Genomic DNA, 21,099 nt, shown 5'->3' with positions numbered 1-21,099 from the left:
GTTTGATTCTGCTGTATAGATGGATTCCTCCCAGTGCCCCCATGTGTCGATTACTCCAGGTCTCAGTGTTCCTATGTATCAGTGTGTCAGTGCCCCATGTCCCCAGTGTCCCCTAGTATCGTGTCCCCAGGTCTCCCAGTTATCCTATGTATCACAGTGTCTCAATGCCCCATGTATCCCAGGGTCCCCATGTCACTAGGACACTAGGTGACACTGGGAGACTAGGGGACTCTGGCTGGGACACATGGGGACACTGGGAAAATAGGGGACACTTGAAGACATGGGCACACAGACACTAGGGACACTAGCTTGGAGACATGGGGACATTGAGACACTTGAGGCACTGGGAGACATGGGGACAGTGAGACACTGGCAGACTGGGGGCACTGGGAAACTAGGGGGCACTGAGACACCAGGGACACTAGCTGGGAGACATGGGGACACTGAGAGACATGGGGACACTGTGTGCCCATGTGTCTGTGTCATAATGTCTCCCAATGCCCCTTAGTGTCACAGTGCATGTCTCCTTGCAGCCTTTTCCCCCATCCCTTACTACCCTGAGCTGTAGGCTGTCTCTGCAGGGTGGGAGTTGCTGTCTGGACTCTCTGTAGCTGCACCCCTACAGATCAGTGAGTATAGATAGGCAGGGAGGGATATGCTGGAACTTCCTATCCCTGCCTGTTTCCACACACAGTGACCCCTACTGGCCAGTGCTGGTATTGCATAGTAATCTCTTGTTTATACTGAGAAAAATACCAGCATTTGTATTGCCAGTATCACTGTAATATTGGCACCAGCCAGGCAGCCTCAAATACTGGCTGTGCCAATAAAATAAAAGCCAGGTGGAATCCCTAAGAGTAGTGTGTGAAAAAAAAAATGTAAAAAAAAAATGTAAACATTTTTTTTTAAATCAATGGGCCTATTCCATGGGCCTGGGCCTGGAGCTGCAGCTCCATCAGCCCCTATGTTAATCCGGCCCGGGGGGGGAGGGGGCATAATTGTAATAACATCTATGCTTGGCCCCTTTTTGACAGTGTCATGAAGGGGAGGAGCATAGTCATTATCACATAAAGCCAGGGTGAATAGCGTTTTCACAACTATGGTGCCAGGAATACATGTTTGTATTCCTGACACTATAGTGTTCCTTTAAGCAAATTAAAGGAACATTCTGGTCACCATAACAACTTCATCTAAATGAAAATGCTATGATGCCAGGAAGCCCCTGGGTGCTCTTTCCTTTAAGGGGTTAAACCGCTCTCAAATGGTTTAACCCCAAAGGCTTCCTCCAGCTCTAGGTCCCTCAGTGGTATTCGACATCTGAAACAGAGTGTCAGGAAGTGCAGATTGACTTCAGGCATGGGTGCAGCTGATTGGCTAGAGTTGACAGTTGACGCTCTAAACCAATCGCTAGTTTTTTTAAACTTTTTTATGAATGGGGAGCTATTGATTGGCTTAGAGTGCCAGCTGACCGCTCTAGCCAATTAGCAACACCACTACCAAGCGGCACTCTGTGCTTCCTGACACTCAGTAAATAAAAGTGAACACATTAACACTGATATTTTTTTTTTTACCTGGGGAGATGAGAAGGTCCAGAGTTTCCCTGCCAGGCCCAGGTCCCAAAGCCTTATGATGTGGTGTCCAGAATAAAGTGGAGGGTTCACTTCATTTGTCCTTCCTGCTCCAATCTCCTTTTCTTCTCCTTCATTTGAAAGTCGTCTTTTTCTTCTGACACTGTCTTCTATATTTGGCTCCTTCTGCTCCTTTACCTTTATGCTTATTTTGCGCCCTTATGCTCCTTTCTCCTTCTGATTCCTTTCTGCTCCTTCTTCTACTTTAGCTTTGTGCTCCTTGCTGTCCCTTTCCGCTCCTTCTTCAACTTTACCTTTGTGCTCCTTCTGTCCCTTTCTGCTCCTTGCAGACCCTTCCTGCCCCTTGCTGCCCCTGCTCCTTGCATATCCTGCCCCTCGCAGACCCTTCCTGCTCCTTGCTGACTCTTCATTTAGCCCCCCCACCCCCCATGCCTCACTTGCCTAATTTATAGGCTGCCCCCCATCCCTCACTCCCCTAATATATAGGCTGCGCCCCCCATGCCTTACTCCCCTAATATACAGGCTGCCCCCCCATGCCTTACTCCCCTAATATATAGGCTGCCCTCATGCCTTACTCCCCTAATATATAGGCTGCCCCCCCCCATGCCTTACTCCCCTAATCTATAGGCTGCCCCCCATGCCTTACTCCCCTAATTTATAGGCTGTCCCCCCATGCCTTACTCCCCTAATCTATAGGCTGCCCCCCATGCCTTACTCCCCTAATCTATAGGCTGCCCCCATGCCTTACTCCCCTAATCTATAGGCTGCCCCCCCATTCCTTACTCCCCTAATCTATAGGCTATTTTAAACCTCCCCTCCCCCCCATCCCTCACTTACCTGATCTGTAGGCTGTCTCTGGCTGCATGTGTTGCTCCCCTGCAGTTTCAATCAGTCAGAGAGAAGCAGGGATAGATGCAGCTTCCTATCCCTGTCTCTCTCCATACACAGAGCCACCTACTGGCCGGCGCCGGCATTGCAGTTCATTTTAAATCTCACACGAAAATCAGCAGAACAAGCTGAAAAATCCAGGGGGGGGGGGCAAGTGCCCACCCTTGCCCCCCCCTGCGGACGCCCATGGCCATACTCTCTACCTGACTGACCGTGAAGATGTTCCTCTTCAAATAATGCAGACACTCTGGTTCCACTGATCCAGTGCATTGATGGCAGAATGGTGTGACTTAATTATCATTCCATATTCCTCTACAAAGCAAGTCCTTGAGAGTCGCCTATCTAGCATGTTACTCATATGCCGATATTATAGACTTAAATGCAGGGCATCGATTGACAGATGAGAATTAATATCTTTATATAGCTTTTAATTAAAAAAATAACTCTATAAAGTATTTTAGCCTTTTGCGGAGATTGTCCGCACACTCAGGCACGTACACATCACAGACATAGCTTTCAGCAGTCACTCATGCTGTTATGTGTCAATGAACCAAATGCGAATATTCTAAAACATGTTTATTTCGAGAATTACAGCTTTATGCAATTATTTGTGTGTAAGGTGTCTACCTTGTTGTGTTTAAGTAAAGTGTATATGTATCCCTGATTTATTGTATAACTATCCCTGATTATGAACCCTGAGCCAAGGTAAGGGCTAAAGACCATGTGGATTTGCAAGCTATTTATGTTACACATATCTATTATTAGCAATATTGCACTATTATGATAGTCATGGTTTTATTCTTCCTGGAGTCTATAACAAGAAAATTACAATTACTATTTAATAGACATGTGCAATTCATTTCATTCTGAATGTACATTTGTATGAATGTCATGCCATTCAGACATTCAGACGCTTCCGAAGTGCCGAAGTACCGAAGGGCCGAAGTTTGGTAGTTCAAAACTGCCAAAGCTCACAAGCTCTGAATCTCCGAAGCTCCAAAGTGCTGAAGTGCCGAAGTGATTTGAATTTCTGAAAAGTGGCAAAACAAGAGACAGGGAGGGAAAATTACGTGAATGATGACTGGAATCTTGACCAATAATCTAATTCCTTTGGTGCAATGTAATGCTTGCTTGCCCAATCTGGTTTCACTATTCCCTGTCCAACAAAGTGAGCAAAGTTTTGTGATTGATGTTAGAGGACAGCCCATTTATGGTGATTTTTGTCACTGACACTTGGCCAATAGAGGCACACAGAGTCATTGAGGTGGGGTAGTATATAAATCAGGCTGTTAGGGTGTTGGCTTGTATTCATGTGACCAGACTAGTTGTGATAGCACAAGAGACTGAGAGAGGTAAATTACATTACATTTATTGTACTTTACTTGTTGAAAACTTGGGGAGCCACATTGCTTTTAAGTGTGTGTTCCAGGGAGAGAGAGAGAGTTTTGCCTTTATTTTCTTCTGCATTTTGTTTCTTTTTATGAAGTGGGGGGGATTATATAATCGGCAGAGGTGTTGCATGCTGGTAGTGCTCCCTGATTGGCTGCATTATCTCTGCAGTGAAAATATAATTTAGTAAATTGTATGTATACTAAACTAACACTACTAATTATTAACTAAACCCAGACCACTTATTTAAGATTAAGTGGTCTGGGTGCTGCTGTGGTCCACTATGCAATGTAAAACATTGCTGTTTAAGAAAAAAAACACACACATGTTTATTTTTCAAAACAAACAAAATTCCTAACTGCTGAATGACTGAAACGAATGACATGCCGAACTGCAGAATGCCCGAAATGAATGCCTGAATGCCACGTGCCCGAATACTGAATGTCCAAACCGAATGCCATTTGGCAGTTACTAAGTGCCAAACTGAACCGAATGCCATTGGTCCGAATTGCCGAAGCAGTCAAATTTTTTACTTACCCGAATTTCCGAACCGAAACAAATTTTTTGCCCATGCACATCCCTACTATTTAATAAATTTCCATCTATGAAGTAATACATGTACTACTAATGTAATGTAGCAGTTGTTTTTACAACCGCATATGACAAATATATATTGAGTTATGCTATTGTCATTTCTTTATCATTTTGTGAAAATAACATAGCAGCAAGTAACCATCCTAAATATCTCCATTGCATGTATACTGGGCCTGGCATAAAAATGAATGGATATTATAGAATTTGAAGTCAAAACAGATTTTCATTTATATTGTGTCATGTTATATACTGTTCATTTTATATATCAGGTGAATCTGCAAGCGATATACTACAAGGCAATAGTTTCCACCTGGTATACTGTACAATCTTTTCAAGAATTAGGTCACCATTAGTGCTTCACACTTTGCTGTTTCTTTCACAAGTAAATAACAATCACTGAAAACAAAAAAAATTAAATATTTTCTGTATGTGTCTTTCTATTTTTTTTTTGTTTAACTGTAGACAATCTACGCACATGTACATTTTGTATATCGCGTACAGAAGTATTGGTATTATTTGGTCCTACTAGATTTTCACAGCTATTGGTCTGGTGAGCTTGGAGTCTTTCCATGGATCAAGTAAAGTAGGCAGGGTGATCGGTCTGTAAATTGTCTTTCATTAATATTATTATTATTATTATTAATAATAAACAGAGATATTTTATGATTTTATGTGGCAGGTAGTTTGTGGATTCCTTGGCATATAGAGGATTGGGCAGGGATAATGCATGCTCTTTTCCTGTAAGGATTTTGCACTACAATTATGTAGAAATAATAGCCAGAAAAAAGTTAACAGCAAAGCTACACAGAGATACAAAGTCCTTAAAATGGCTCTGTCATGTTTTGTTTTGTTTTGTTTTTGTTTTGTCTGTTTGTTTTTTTGCATATGCCCTCTATAGTTTAATGATTGCATTCCCACTATTGCTACTTGTTTTTATTTATATTACTGTCATTTTTCCTTGTACTGGATATCAATAGCTCCTCAATGTTGTTTTCCCCTGTCCATGATGTCTGCAGTTTCCCCTTCTGTGGGATTCTTTTTGACTGATGAATTGTTGGTAAATTAGCTTAGCAACTGAAATGGGATTTCACTTTTTCTTTTTTCCAATTTGACATTTTTTTTTTTTATGAGTTGCAAATAAAATAAGGTGATACAGAAAAGAAAAGGGGCAGAGGTAAACGGGGGGTACAGTAGACAATTTTCCATAAGGTGCAATACCATATACATATCATCACATGTAGCAATATGAATCAGTGAGTGGCTTGTACTGTTTAACGCTTTTGTATATAACTTTACATGTCTACATAGGACTGTACATACAATTCTCTAAGTTTTCAATAAAGCACTATGTAATTAACACACTTACATCAGGTACATAGTTACATAGCTGAAAAGAGACTTGCGTCCATCAAGTTCAGCCTTCCTCACATTTGTTTTTTGCTGTTGATCCGAAAGAAGGAAAAAAAATAAAACAGCTTGAAGCACTTCCAATTTTGCAACAAGCTAGGAAAAAAAATCCTTCTTGACCCCAGAATGGCAGTCAGATTTATCCTTGGATCAAGCAGTTATTACCCTACATTGAAAAATTATATCCTTGAATATTAAGTTTCTGCAAATATGCATCTAGTAGCTGTTTAAACATCTGTATGGACTCTAATAAATCACTTCTTCCGGCAGATAATTCCACATCCTTATTGTTCTTACAGTAAAAAAAAACTTTCCTTTGCCTTAGACAAAATCTTCTTTCTTCCAGTCTAAACACACGACCTTGTGTCCTATGTAAAGTCCGGTTTGTGAATAGATTTCCACACAATGGTTTGTATTGGCCCCGAATATATATTTGTTATCATATCCCCTCTCAGGCAACATTTTTCTAAACTAAAGAGGTTTCAATTTGTTAACCTTTCTTCATAGCTGATATGTTCCATTCCTTTTGTTAATTTTGTAGTCTGCCTCTGCACTTTTTCTAGTGCCATAATATCCTTCTTTAGAACAGGTGGCCAAAATTGCACAGCATATTCAATATGTGCTCTTACCAGTGATTTATAAAGAGGTAAAATGATATTCTCATCCCGAGAATGAATGCCCTTTTTCATGCATGACAATACCTTACTGGCCTTAGCCACTGCTGATTGACATTGCACATTGTTGCATAGTTTGTTGTCTAGAACAATTCCCAAGTTCTTTTCGTGCGTTGTTATCCCTAATTCGCTTCCATTAAGGGTACACGTTGCTTGTGCATTCTTTACACCGAAGTGCATAACTGCATTTTTCAACATTAAATTTCATCTGCCATTTGAGTGCCCAGTCCCCCGGTCTATCTAAATCCCTCTGCAGTAAAGTAATATCTTGTTCACATTGTATTACGTTACAGAGTTTTGTGTCATCTGCAAACACTGAAACATGACTTTCAATGCTTTTTTCAAGATCATTTATAAACATGGTAAATAGAAGGGGTCCCAGAAGAAGAACCCTGAGGGACACCACTTGCCGCCTCTGTCCAGCTTAAAAATGTACCATTAATGATAACTCTCTGTACTCTATTTTTAAGCCAATGTGGGCCAAGAACAAACATTTTCATCTAGACCGATTTCCTTGAGTTTGAACACTAATGTATTGAGTGGAACTGTATCAAATGCCTTGGCAAAATCCAAATAGATCACATCCACTGCAACACCCTGATCTATACTTCTACTTACTTCTTTGTAGAACGCAATCAAGTTAGTTTGACATGACCTGTGCTTCATAAAACCATGCTGATTTTTTTTCTGATAACCACGTTCTTCTCAAGGAATTCTTGAATATTATCACTTAATAACCTTTCAAATATTTTCCCAGCCACAGAAGTCAAGCTCACAGGTCTATAATTTCCAGGCAAGGATTTTGAACCCTTTTTGAATATAGGAACCACATCTTCCTTCCTCCAATCCTCCGGAACACTTCCTGAAAGAAAAGAATATTGAAAGATTAAAAACAGAGGTTCACTTATGTCTACACTTAGTTCCTTAAGTACTCGTGGATGAATACTGTCAGGCCCTGGAGCTTTGTTTATATTAACTTTCCTTAGTTGCTGCAGCACCTTGTCTTGAGTTAACCAATTACAATTATTCTGCAAGTTTTTAGCAGCAATCATTTGCAGATCTATTGCCATGGGTTCTTCCTTAATATATACAGAGGAGAAATCGTTATTTAAAATTCCTGTCTTTTCCTGGTCTTCATTAACTAACACCCCCATTTCAGTTTTTAGTGTACCTACACTTACATTTTTGTTTTTTATTAGAAGTTATGTACTTAAAGAAGGCTTTGGGGTTGGTTTTGCCCACTTTGGCTATCATTTTTTTTTCATTTTGAAGTTTAGCGATCGCCTTTTTGCCTAATCGCCTTTTTGCATGCATTATTGGCTTCCTTATATCTTTTATAGGATGCATCTGATTTGTCTGATTTAAATGCTTTAAATGCATTTTTCTTATTTTTAATCTCTTGCTTTACTTCTCTACTAAGCCACATTGGTTTCAATTTGTTTCTCTTATATTTATTACCCAATGGTACATACTGAGAAATATACCTGTCTAATATTTGTTGGAAGATGTTCCATTAATCCTCAGTGTTCTTTTCACTGAAGAGTTTATGCCAGTCAATATATTGTAAAGCTGCCCTTAACTTATAGAAATTGGCCTTTTTAAAATTATATGTTTTAGTATACCCCATGTGCTTTTGTTTCTTGAGTTTAAGGACACTATTTTGTGATCACTATTTCCCAAGTGCTCACCTACTTGAATGTTGGTCAAAAGATCAACGTTGTTTGATAAAATCAGGTCCAGACAAGCATCCTTTCTAGTTGGTGCTTGTACAAGTTGTGACATGAAGGTGTCATTTAACAAGTTTAAAAATGTAATTCCCTTTGCTGAGCTACTAGCCCCTCTGTCAAAATTTATATCCAGGTAATTAAAATCTCCAATAATTAAAGTGTTACCCAGATTTGCAGCTTTCTCAATTTGCTCAAACAGCTGTTGTTCCTCATCAATATTAACATTAGGTGGTTTATAACATATCCCAGCAAATAGCTGATTTCCCTTATTTTGCCCCAAGCAGATATTTACCCATAAAGCTTCCACATTTTCCTCATCACATTATACTTGCTTAAGATTTGGCTTTAACTCATGGTTAACATACAAACATACCCCACCACCCTTCTTGTTTTTCCCTTTCCTTCCTAAATAACATGTACCCATTTAAGTTAACTGCCCAGTCATGTGTCTCATCCCACCATGTTTCAGTTATGCCTATTGTGTCATATTTAGAGTTGAGCGGACACCTGGATGCTCGGGTTCGGCCGAACTATGGCAAAGAGATTGAGCTCGGGACTCGAACTTGACCCGAACTTGACTCCGAACCCGAACCCCATTGAAGTCAATGGGGACCTGAACTTTTGGGCACTAAAATGGCTCTAAAAAAGTCCTGGAAAAGGGCTAGAGGGCTGCAAAAGGAAGTAAAATGTATTACCTAAGTACTAATATACTTACTCAGTGGAAAAAGAAGAATGTTACACTGTATACAATTTTAAATAAAAAGTATGCAAACATAGCCAGGATTTAGCTGTAAGCATTTGCAACACTTACAACAATCCAGTAACACACATTCATATAAAATGTAAGTTACTTGGCCAGTCAATGTAATGACAGGAATGAATAAGTAGATAACTCCCTAATTCCCACGGTATTAGAGAGCTATCTACTAAAAGGCTGAAAGACCTGAATTGGTCTTTCAGCCAAATGTACTAATACTAAGTAAAAATTACTTAGTATTAGTAAATTATGCCTCTACTCGCTATACCGCAAGTAGGGGCATGTTTATTAAACAGTGAGCAGCCTATCAGGTGTGGGGGCCAGGGGGGAGGACAATAGGTCCCCCCCTTATTGGTATTTAGGGCCCCCATCTGCCGTTCATGGGTGTGGGCCAATAGGTTTTTACAGTGAGCACTGAGCAGCCACTGGCTGCTCACTGTTTACTAGACATGCCCCTATTCATGGTATAGCAAGTAAGGGCTGAATTTACTAATACTAAGTAATTTTTACTTAGTATTAGTAAATGTGGCTGAAAGACCAATTTAGGTCTTTCAGCCTTTTGGTAGATAGCCATTAAATCGCCAAACACCGAACTTTCTGTCCTATGTCCATTTTGTAGATTGCCATGACCCTCCCCCTACTACTAGTTTAACATCTCCTCCAACCTTCTAGTCATCCTATACCACAGCACTGCAGACCCTCTCCTGTTTAGGTGCAAACCATCTCTACTATAGAGGTTATACCCAAGCACAAAGTCAGCCCAGTGCTCCAAAAATCCAAAACCCTCCTTTCTGCACCAAGACTTCAGCCACGCATTGACCTCTCTAATCTCCTGCTGCCTTTCCTCTCTAGTGCGTGGCACAGGTAATATCTCAGAAAATACCACCTTTTCTTAAGTTTGCTACCTAATTCCCTGAAATATTTCTTTAGGACCTTCCTCTTACTTTGTAATTGGTACCAACATGGACCATGACCGCTGGGTCATCCCAAGCCCCTCCCAATAATCCATCCACTCTGTCAGCAACATGCCAGACCCGAGCACTTGGGAGACAGCATACTGTCCGGTTGAGCCGATCAGAGCGGCAGATTGCCCTATCTACTCTTCTAATGATAGAGTCCCCTACCACATGTGCCTCTAGTTCTTGTGTGTGTGTAAAATTGATTCGGTGTCCACCGAGTGGAGAGATGGGTGGGGAAACAAAGGATCTATAGGGATGAGAGGTCCCAGTGGACCGAAGTGGTGGGGGGAGAGGAGGTGATCGTCCCCAAGTACGTACATGTGGGTTTTGGTGCTTGCATATGAGGTGCCCCTTGAAGATAGTGCCATTGAGGATAGTAAACGGTCTATGGCACTATTTGATTGGTGGCCTGGGTGGGGCAGACTTTTGCCCCAGAGGAATGAGCAAGCCCCCTGTAGGAGCGAGCTTTCCAATCCCATGGAGAACAGCTTACTAAAGGTGAAATTAGCTTTAACAAATATGGACTGTTCAGCATCTCCCATTAATATGTTTGTGAGGTCTTGTTGCTCACCTGCAGGATAGGCCCCATGTTATATATTTTTGTCATTATTTTCCCCCTTCTCCTCTCCTCCTCTATGTATTCCCTCACCCCATTTTTGTTTCCATATGTTTCCTGCCTGTCTGGTAATGTGGTCGTCTCTAATTTGTGTACATGCCATTATCTCATAGTCCCAATTTGTCCTAATTTGTTGTATAAGGGCCTCTTTGCGCGGAGTCCCTGCTGATTTCCAATTCCTTGCTATCCGGGTATTTGCTGCAATTATCATTTGAAATAGAAGCTTGCGATCCAGCTGCTTGTAGTATCTCAGTCCCATATACAACAGACACAGACCAGGCGATAGGGTGATCCCCCCTGGATGATGGTCCCCTTGAGGACCTCCTGCACCGTTTTCCAGTAGCCCTTATTTTAGGGTAATTCCACCAGACATGGAGCAATGATCCCACATGTCTCCCACATCTCTAACAGACATTTGAGGTGCCTGGATACATGCATGCTAGCCTCTCTGGCACATAGCACCACCTATATTGGAGTTTTCTTATTAATTCTATGTGTGACATGCACGCTGTGTTCCCTTTGTGGGCCAGAAAGGCCTCTTGCCATTGTATGTCGATGAACTGCATGTCAAGATCTTTTTGCCACTCTTTCATAAATAGATGCAGTGTCAATATGTTGGATGTTATGAGGTCGTTGTATATCAGAGACAGTGTTTTCTGCTGGGCATTGGGGATGTACACACATGCTCTCTACCCTTGATATATTTTGCTGAGTTACCTGAGTTATGGTGTGTGTTAGAGTGGATTGTATTTGAAGTTAGGAAAAGAGGGCTCTGTTAGGTAAGTTGAACTGGGCTTGGAGGTCAGGGAATTTCTTTAAGAAAGTGTCATTATAGAAGTGGTGCAGGTGGGTACATCCATGCCGATGCCATGTTACATAGTCAAACAAGGGATTGGTAACGTGTAGGCTTTGTATGGGGGCAGCCATCAAATATGTGTCTCGTTCAGTCAGGTAGTGTTGTCGCGAACCCAAAATTTTCGGTTCGCGAACGCGAACTTCCTCAAATGTTCGCGAACCGGCGAACCGCGCGAACCGGCGAACCGCGCGAACCGCGCGAACCGCCATTGACTTCAATGGGCAGGCGAATTTTAAAACCAACAGGGACTCTTTCTGGCCACAAAAGTGATGGAAAAGTTGTTTCAAGGGGACTAACACCTGGACTGTGGCATGCCGGAGGGGGATCCATGGCAAAACTCCCATTGAAAATTACACAGTTGATGCAGAGTCTGCTTTTAATCCATAAAGGGCAGAAATCACCTAACATTGACACCTGTCCTCAAAGCCCCTGATACACACTGACACAGAGCAGAATAGAGACTGTTCCCTGTCCACAGAGTCCATGATACACACTGACACAGAGCAGAATAGAGACTGTTCCCCGTCCACAGAGACCATGAAACACACTGACACAGAGCAGAATAGAGACTGTTCCCCGTCCACAGAGACCATGATACACACTGACACAGAGCAGAATAGGGACTGTTACCCCTACATAGGGTCACTTGGCAGGTATGGATTGACACCTGTCCTCAAAGCCCCTGATACACACTGACACAGAGCAGAATAGAGACTGTTCCCTGTCCACAGAGACCATGATATACACTGACACAGAGCAGAATAGAGACTGTTCACCGTCCACAGAGACCATGATACACACTGACACAGAGCGGAATAGAGACTGTTCCCCCTACATAGGGTCACTTGGCAGATATGGATTGACACCTGTCCTCAAAACCCCTGATACACACTGACACAGAGCAGAATAGAGACTGTTCCCCCTACATAGGGTCACTTGGCAGATATGGATTGACACCTGTCCTCAGAGACCATGATACACACTGACACAGAGCAGAATAGAGACTGTTCCCCGTCCACAGAGACCATGATACACACTGACACAGAGCAGAGACTGTCCCCCCTACATAGGGTCACTTGGCAGGTATGGATTGACACCTGTCCTCAAAGCCCCTGATACACACTGACACAGAGCAGAATAGAGACTGTTCCCTGTCCACAGAGACCATGATACACACTGACACAGAGCAGAATAGAGACTGTTCCCCGTCCACAGAGACCATGATACACACTGACACAGAGCAGAATAGAGACTGTTCCCCCTACATAGGGTCACTTGGCAGATATGGATTGACACCTGTCCTCAGAGACCATGATACACACTGACACAGAGCAGAATAGAGACTGTTTCCTGTCCACAGAGACCATGATACACACTGACACAGAGCAGAATAGAGACTGTCCCCCCTACATAGGGTCACTTGGCAGGTATGGATTGACACCTGTCCTCAAAGCCCCTGATACACACTGACACAGAGCAGAATAGAGACTGTTCCCTGTCCACAGAGACCATGATACACACTGACACAGAGCAGAATAGAGACTGTTCACCGTCCACAGAGACCATGATACACACTGACACAGAGCAGAATAGAGACTGTTCCCCGTCCACAGAGACCATGATACACACTGACACAGAGCAGAATAGGGACTGTTCTCCCTACATAGGGTCACTTGGCAGGTATGGATTGACACCTGTCCTCAAAGCCCCTGATACACACTGACACAGAGCAGAATAGAGACTGTTCCCTGTCCACAGAGTCCATGATACACACTGACACAGAGCAGAATAGAGACTGTTCCCCGTCCACAGAGACCATGAAAACACTGACACAGAGCAGAATAGAGACTGTTCCCCATCCACAGAGACCATGATACACACTGACACAGAGCAGAATAGGGACTGTTACCCCTACATAGGGTCACTTGGCAGGTATGGATTGACACCTGTCCTCAAAGCCCCTGATACACACTGACACAGAGCAGAATAGAGACTGTTCCCTGTCCACAGAGACCATGATACACACTGACACAGAGCAGAATAGAGACTGTTCACCGTCCACAGAGACCATGATACACACTGACACAGAGCAGAATAGAGACTGTTCCCCGTCCACAAAGACCATGATACACACTGACACAGAGCAGAATAGGGACTGTTCCCCCTACATAGGGTCACTTGGCAGGTATGGATTGACACCTGTCCTCAAAGCCCATGATACACACTGGGGGGAGCTACTGTCCTCCCCAACCACTGCGCGGTGGGTGGGGGCCATAAATCACAATGGGGGGACCTACTGTCCTCCCCCCCTCGGCCCCCACCCTGCGCTGTGGGTGGGGGCCATAAATAACAATGGGGGGGGCCTACTTTCCTCCCCCCCAGCGCCAATCCCTGCGCGGTGGGTGGGGGGCATAAATCACAATGGGACGGACCTACAGATAGGAGTGGAGTATTGTTCATATCAGTTTAATACCTTCCGCGTCTCCTATCAGTGGACGTGTATATGGCAGCCATTTTAGGAACCGCACACCTGGGACCCGAGCAAGGTCACCTCGTTCAAGCTGCTCTGGTTCCTTGATGAGCCAGCTGCCCGTGAGTTAACATGTCCCGTGGAGAAGCACTCTGTCCTGTAAAGCCTCACCACAAAAAATTAAATAAATAACAGCACTCGGAGTGGTGAGTTTAGTAAATGTTCATATCAGTTTAATACCTTCCGCGTCTCCTATCAGTGGACGTGTATATGGCAGCCATTTTAGGAACCGCACACCTGGGACCCGAGCAAGGTCACCTCTTTCAACAGGCGACATGATTTGGCCCTGTAAAACTATCCTGGATATTCTCTACAAGTTCTATGGATATGGCATTGATTTATGTAACAGGGAGATGGAAAAAGATGCTTGGTCGGTCCTCTTACTTGAAATTTGTGGCACTGCGCGGGCAAGCTAATGTGCCACCAGATAGGAGTGGTGAGTTTAGTATTGTTCATATCAGTTTAATACCTTCCGCGTCTCCTATCAGAGGACGTGTATATGGCAGCCATTTTAGGAACCGCACACCTGGGACCCCAGCAAGGTCACCTCTTTCAACAGGCGACATGATTTGGCCCTGTAAAACTATCCTGGATATTCTCTACAAGTTCTATGGATATGGCATTGATTTATGTAACAGGGAGATGGAAGAAGATGCTTGGTCGGTCCTCTTACTTGAAATTTGTGGCACTGCGCGGGCAAGCTAATGTGCCACCAGATAGGAGTGGTGAGTTTAGTATTGTTCATATCAGTTTAATACCCTCCGCGTCTCCTATCAGAGGACGTGTATATGGCAGCCATTTTAGGAACCGCACACCTGGGACCCGAGCAAGGTCACCTCTTTCAACAGGCAACATGATTTGGCCCTGTAAAACTATCCTGGATATTCTCTACAAGTTCTATGGATATGGCATTGATTTATGTAACAGGGAAATGGAAGAAGATGCTTGGTCGGTCCTCTTACTTGAAATTTGTGGCACTGCGCGGGCAAGCTAATGTGCCACCAGATAGGAGTGGTGAGTTTAGTATTGTTCATATCAGTTTAATACCTTCCGCGTCTCCTATCAGTGGACGTGTAAATGGCAGAGATTTTTAATTGTTGAATCACCTCCCCTTTTTAGGCCAAGGAGGTAGACCACTGGTATATTGGTGCCATCTTGGAGGATTTTTTTTTGGTTTGGTTTTTGAAGCCACAGTGCTGCACCAGTGGGCCTAAAAATTAGGCATGTACACATGCCTGAAAAATTTGATATTGTTGCAGCCGCTGCTGTAGCAGCGGCCAGAAAAATTGATGTTCGTTTCACAGGCAGAAAGTGCCCTAAAACATGGCGGCTTGAACCCTAGTTGGTGGCGGATAAGTCACGCAAGTCAAACGTCATTCAGAGCTAAAATACAGCAGCGTGTGGACCATTTTTAGCCCAAGGCAGCTCATCTCATCAGGCCTTTTTTAATCGAATGTATTGCCCAGTGTCAGTCCCTTCGGGATCCATCCCTCATTCATCTTAATAAAGGTGAGGTAATCTAGACTTTTTTGACCTAGGCGACTTCTCTTCTCAGTGACAATACCTCCTGCTGCACTGAAGGTCCTTTCTGACAGGACACTTGAAGCGGGGCAGGCCAGAAGTTCTATCGCAAATTGGGATAGCTCAGGCCACAGGTCAAGCCTGCACACCCAGTAGTCAAGGGGTTCATCGCTCCTCAGAGTGTCGATATCTGCAGTTAAGGCGAGGTAGTCTGCTACCTGTCGGTCGAGTCGCTCTCTGAGGGTGGATCCCGAAGGGCTGTGGCGATGCATAGGACTTAAAAAGGTCCGCATGTCCTCCATCAACAACACGTCTTTAAAGCGTCCTGTCCTTGCCGGCGTGGTCGTGGGAGGAGGATGACTTCCACCTCTCCCCCTGTTAGATTCCCGTTGTGCTGTGACATCACCCGTATACGCTGTGTAAAGCATACTTTTTAATTTATTTTGCAAATGCTGCATCCTTTCCGACTTGTTGTAATTCGGTAACATTTCCGCCACTTTCTGCTTATACCGGGGGTCTAGTAGCGTGGACACCCAGTACAGGTCGTTCTCCTTCAGCCTTTTTATACGAAGGTCCCTCAACAGGCAGGACAGCATGAAAGACCCCATTTGCACAAGGTTGGATGCCGAGCTACTCATTTCCCGTTCCTCTTCCTCACTGATGTCATTGAAGGTATGTTCTTCCCACCAGCCACGTACAACACCACGGGTACCACGTAGGTGACTACGAGCACCCTGGGATGCCTGTTGTGTTTGGTCTTGCTCCTCCTCCTCCTCCTCCTCAAAGCTACATTCCTCCTCTGACTCCTCTTCCTCACAATCCTCTTCCAGCATTGCCGCAGGTCCAGCAAGCGATGCTGATAAGGCTGTTTCTGGTGGTGATGGTGACCACAACTCTTCCTCTTCCTCTTCACGCTCATCTACAGCCTGATCCAGCACTCTTCGCAGGGCACGCTCCAGGAAGAAAACAAATGGTATGATGTCGCTGATGGTGCCTTCGTTGCGACTGACTAGGTTTGTCACCTCCTCAAAAGGACGCATGAGCCTACAGGCATTGCGCATGAGCGTCCAGTAACGTGGCAAAAAAATTCCCAGCTCCCCAGAGGCTGTCCTAGCACCCCGGTCATACAAATATTAATTAACAGCTTTTTCTTGTTGGAGCAGGTGGTCGAACATTAGGAGTGTGGAATTCCAACGTGTAGGGCTGTCGCAAATCAAGCGCCTCACTGGCATATTGTTTCGCCGCTGGATATCGGCAAAGTGAGCCATGGCCGTGTAGGAACGCCTGAAATGGCCACACACCTTCCTGGCCTGCTTCAGGACGTCCTGTAAGCCTGTGTACTTATGCACAAAGCGTTGTACGATCAGATTACACACATGTGCCATGCACGGCACATGTGTCAACTTGCCCAACTTCAATGCCGCTATCAAATTCTTTCCGTTGTCACACACCACTTTGCCGATATCCAGTTGCTGCGGAGTCAGCCACTTTTCCACCTGTGCGTTCAGGGCGGACAGGAGTGCTTGTCCGGTGTGACTCTCTGCTTTCAAGCAAGTCAAACCCAAGATGGCGTGACACTGCCGTATCCGGGATGTGGAATAGTACCTGGGGAGCTGGGAGGGTGCCGTTGATGTGGAGCAAGACGCAGCAGCACAAGAGGACTCAGCCGAGGAGGTTATGGAAGAGGATGGAGTAGGAGGAGTAGAGGAGGTGGCAGCAGGACTGCCTGCAATTCTTGGCGGTGTCACCAACTCCTCTGCAATGCCACGCATTCCTTGTCAGCCGTCAGCAGGTTTACCCAATGCGCAGTGTAGGTGATATACCTGCCCTTACCATGCTTTGCAGACCAGGTATCAGTGGTCAGATGGACCCTTGCCCCAACACTGTGTGCCAGACATGCCATGACTTCCTTTTGCACAATCGAGTACAAGTTGGGGATTGCCTTTTGTGAAAAGAAATTCCGGCCGGGTACCTTCCACTGCGGTGTCCCAATAGCTACAAATTTTTTGAACGCCTCAGACTCAACCAGATTGTATGGTAAAAGCTGGCGGGCTAATAGTTCGGACAAGCCAGCTGTCAGACGCTGGGCAAGGGGGTGACTTAGTGACATTGGCTTCTTACGCTCAAACATGTCCTTGACAGACACATGACTGTGGGCAGATGAGCGGGAACTGCTCAAGGCGGGAGACGGAGTGGCGGATGGTTGAGAGGGGGCAAGGAGGACAGCAGTGGTTGACGTGGCTGAAGATGCTGGACCAGGAGGAGGATGGCGGCTTAGAGTAGGCGTGCTGCTTGTACTCATGTGTTGATCCCATAGGCGTTTGTGATGTGAGATCATGTGCCTACGCAAAGCAGTTGTACCTAGGTGGGTGTTGGACCTCCCACGACTCAGTTTCCTTTGGCACAGGTTGCAAATGGCATCGCTGTTTTCCGAGGCAGACACACAAAAAAAATGCCACACTGCTGAGCTCTGCAATGACGGCATTCTGGTGGTGGACACAGCATGCGTTGATTTGCATGCTGTCGGGCTGACCCCGGGTGCCAATGCATGCTGTCTGACTGTGCCACTAGCTCCTTGCGACGACCCCCCCCCCCTGCTTCCAACTCGTCTCCTCCTCCTCTCTGTCTCCCCATCTGAACTTTCGCCCTGTTCTTCTTCTTGCCGAGCGGGCACCCACGTGACATCCATGGACGCATCGTCATTATCAACCGCTTCGCTTGTATCTGACAACTCAGAAAAGGAAGCAGCAGCGGGTACAACATCATCATCACACCGTACCTCCATGTGTTTAATGCTGCCTGCCTGATACATATCCCTGTTATCTACATCCTCTAGCAATAGTGGTTGCGCATCACTCATTTCTTCAAACGGGTGTGTGAATAACTCCTCTGACATACCAAGTAAAGCGGCTGTGGTGCTAGTTTTGGTGGTGGCGGCAGGCGGGTGAGTGGTATCTTGAGAGGTGCCTGAAGCTAAGCTGGAGGAGGATGGTGCGTCAAGGTTCCGAGCGGAGGCTGTACAAGATTGGGTGTCCTGTGTTAGCCAGTCAACTATGTCCTCAGAACTTTTCAAGTTCAGGGTACGTGGCTTCTGAAAACTGGGCATTATTCTAGGGCAAAAGGGAATCACAGCACCACGACCACGACGGCCCCTGCGGGGTGGCCTGCCTCTGCCTGTCATTTTTTGGGGGATTGGTGGTACTATGCGTGCAAGCTACTGTGAGACCAGATATGATTGGCAATGTGAACTGTAAGAGTTCTGCAGAGCAAACAGTGTAGGCCTGACACACCCGCTTGAAGACAAGTAACTGCTATTCAATCTATAACAGTGAAAAACAAATGTTGGTTTTAAAAGCACGCTATAGAGACACCAGATATGATTGGCAATGTGCACTGGAACAGTTCTGCAGAGCACACACTGTAGGCCTGAGACACCCGCTTGAAGACAAGTAACTGCTATTCAATCTATAACAGTGAAAAACAAATTTTGGTTTTAAAAGCACGCTATAGAGACACCAGATATGATTGGCAATGTGCACTGGAACAGTTCTGCAGAGCACACACTGTAGGCCTGACACACCCGCTTGAAGACAAGTAACTGCTATTCAATCTATAACAGTGAAAAACAAATTTTGGTTTTAAAAGCACGCTATAGAGACACCAGATATGATTGGCAATGTGCACTGGAACAGTTTTGCAGAGCACACACTGTAGGCCTGACACACCCGCTTGAAGACAAGTAACTGCTATTCAATCTATAACAGTGAAAAACAAATTTTGGTTTTAAAAGCACGCTATAGAGACAACAGATATGATTGGCAATGTGCACTGGAACAGTTCTGCAGAGCACACACTGTAGGCCTGACACACCCGCTAGAAGACAAGTAACTGCTATTCAATCTATAACAGTGAAAAACTAATTTTGGTTTTAAAAGCACGCTATAGAGACACCAGATATGATTGGCAATGTGCACTGGAACAGTTCTGCAGAGCACACACTGTAGGCCTGAGACACCCGCTTGAAGACAAGTAACTGCTATTCAATCTATAACAGTGAAAAACAAATTTTGGTTTTAAAAGCACGTTATAGAGACACCAGATATGATTGGCAATGTGCACTGGAACAGTTCTGCAGAGCACACACTGTAGGCCTGACACACCCGCTTGAAGACAAGTAACTGCTATTCAATCTATAACAGTGAAAAACTAATTTTGGTTTTAAAAGCACGCTATAGAGACACCAGATATGATTGGCAATGTGCACTGGAACAGTTCTGGAGAGCACACGCTGAAGGAAGGACTGACAGAGCCGCTTGAAGGACACTGACTGGCTGCTATTAGCTTACACTGGAAACCTTTTTTCTTTGTAAAAGCACGCTATAGAGACACCAGATATGAGTGGCAATTGTCAAAGTACGCTGGCAGGGTTGTGCAGGGCACACGCTGAAGGAAGGCCTGACAGAGCCGCTTGAAGGACACTGACTGGCTGCTATTAGCTTACACTGGAAACCTTTTTTCTTTGTAAAAGCAAGCTAAAGAGACACCAGATATGATTGGCAACTGTCAAAGCACGCTGGCACAGGTCTGCAGAGCACACGCTGAAGTAGGCCTGACACCCAGACGCTTGCAGACAACTAACTGATCTTCTATTACAGTGAAAAAAAATGATTTCTTTAAAATCTAAAGCTTAAGCTATTGTTAAAACAGATATGAGTGGTGGCACTGACTGTGCAAATGGGCAAGGCATCCAACCTGACACAGAAGCTGGCAGGCAGGCAACTGCTCTTCTATTACAGTGAAAACAAATTATTTATTTAAAATCTAAAGCTTAACCAATTGTTAAAACAGATATGAGTGGTGGCACTGACTGTGCAAATGGGCAAGGCATCCAACCTGACACAGAAGCTGGCAGGCAGGCAACTGCTCTTCTATTACAGTGAAAAAAATGATTTCTTTAAAATCTAAAGCTTAAGCTATTGTTAAAACAGATATGAATGGTGGCACTGACTGTGCAAATGGGCAAGGCATCCAACCTGACACAGAAGCTGGCAGGCAGGCAACTGCTCTTCTATTACAGTGAAAACAAATTATTTATTTAAAATCTAAAGCTTAACCAATTGTTAAAACAGATATGAGTGGTGGCACTGACTGTGCAAATGGGCAAGGCATCCAACCTGACACAGAAGCTGGCAGGCAGGCAACTGCTCTTCTATTACAGTGAAAACAAATTATTTATTTTAAATCTAAAGCTTAACCAATTGTTAAAACAGATATGAGTGGTGGCACTGGGCAAGTAGGCACAGTATCCAATGTGAACCTCACACAGAAGCTGGCAGGCAGGCACCTGCAATTACATTACACAGGAAAAAAAAAAAAAAAAAGCAGCCTGATGTTATAGCCCTAAAAAGGGCTTTTTGGGGTGCTGTCCTTACAGCAGAGATCAGATGAGTCCTTCAGGATTGTAGTGGACACTGAATACCCTAGCCTAGCTATCAATTTCCCTATCTAATCAGCAGCAGCTAAACTTTCCCTCATCTCACTAAGCATGCAGCTTCAGAATGAATCGAAAATGGATGCTGGGAGGGAGGTTGG

This window comes from Pelobates fuscus, chromosome 2, assembly GCF_036172605.1.
Source record: "Pelobates fuscus isolate aPelFus1 chromosome 2, aPelFus1.pri, whole genome shotgun sequence".
Classification (NCBI taxonomy): Eukaryota; Metazoa; Chordata; class Amphibia; order Anura; family Pelobatidae; genus Pelobates; species Pelobates fuscus.
The sequence above is the reverse complement of the archived record's forward strand: the minus strand, read 5'-3'. Positions refer to the sequence as shown.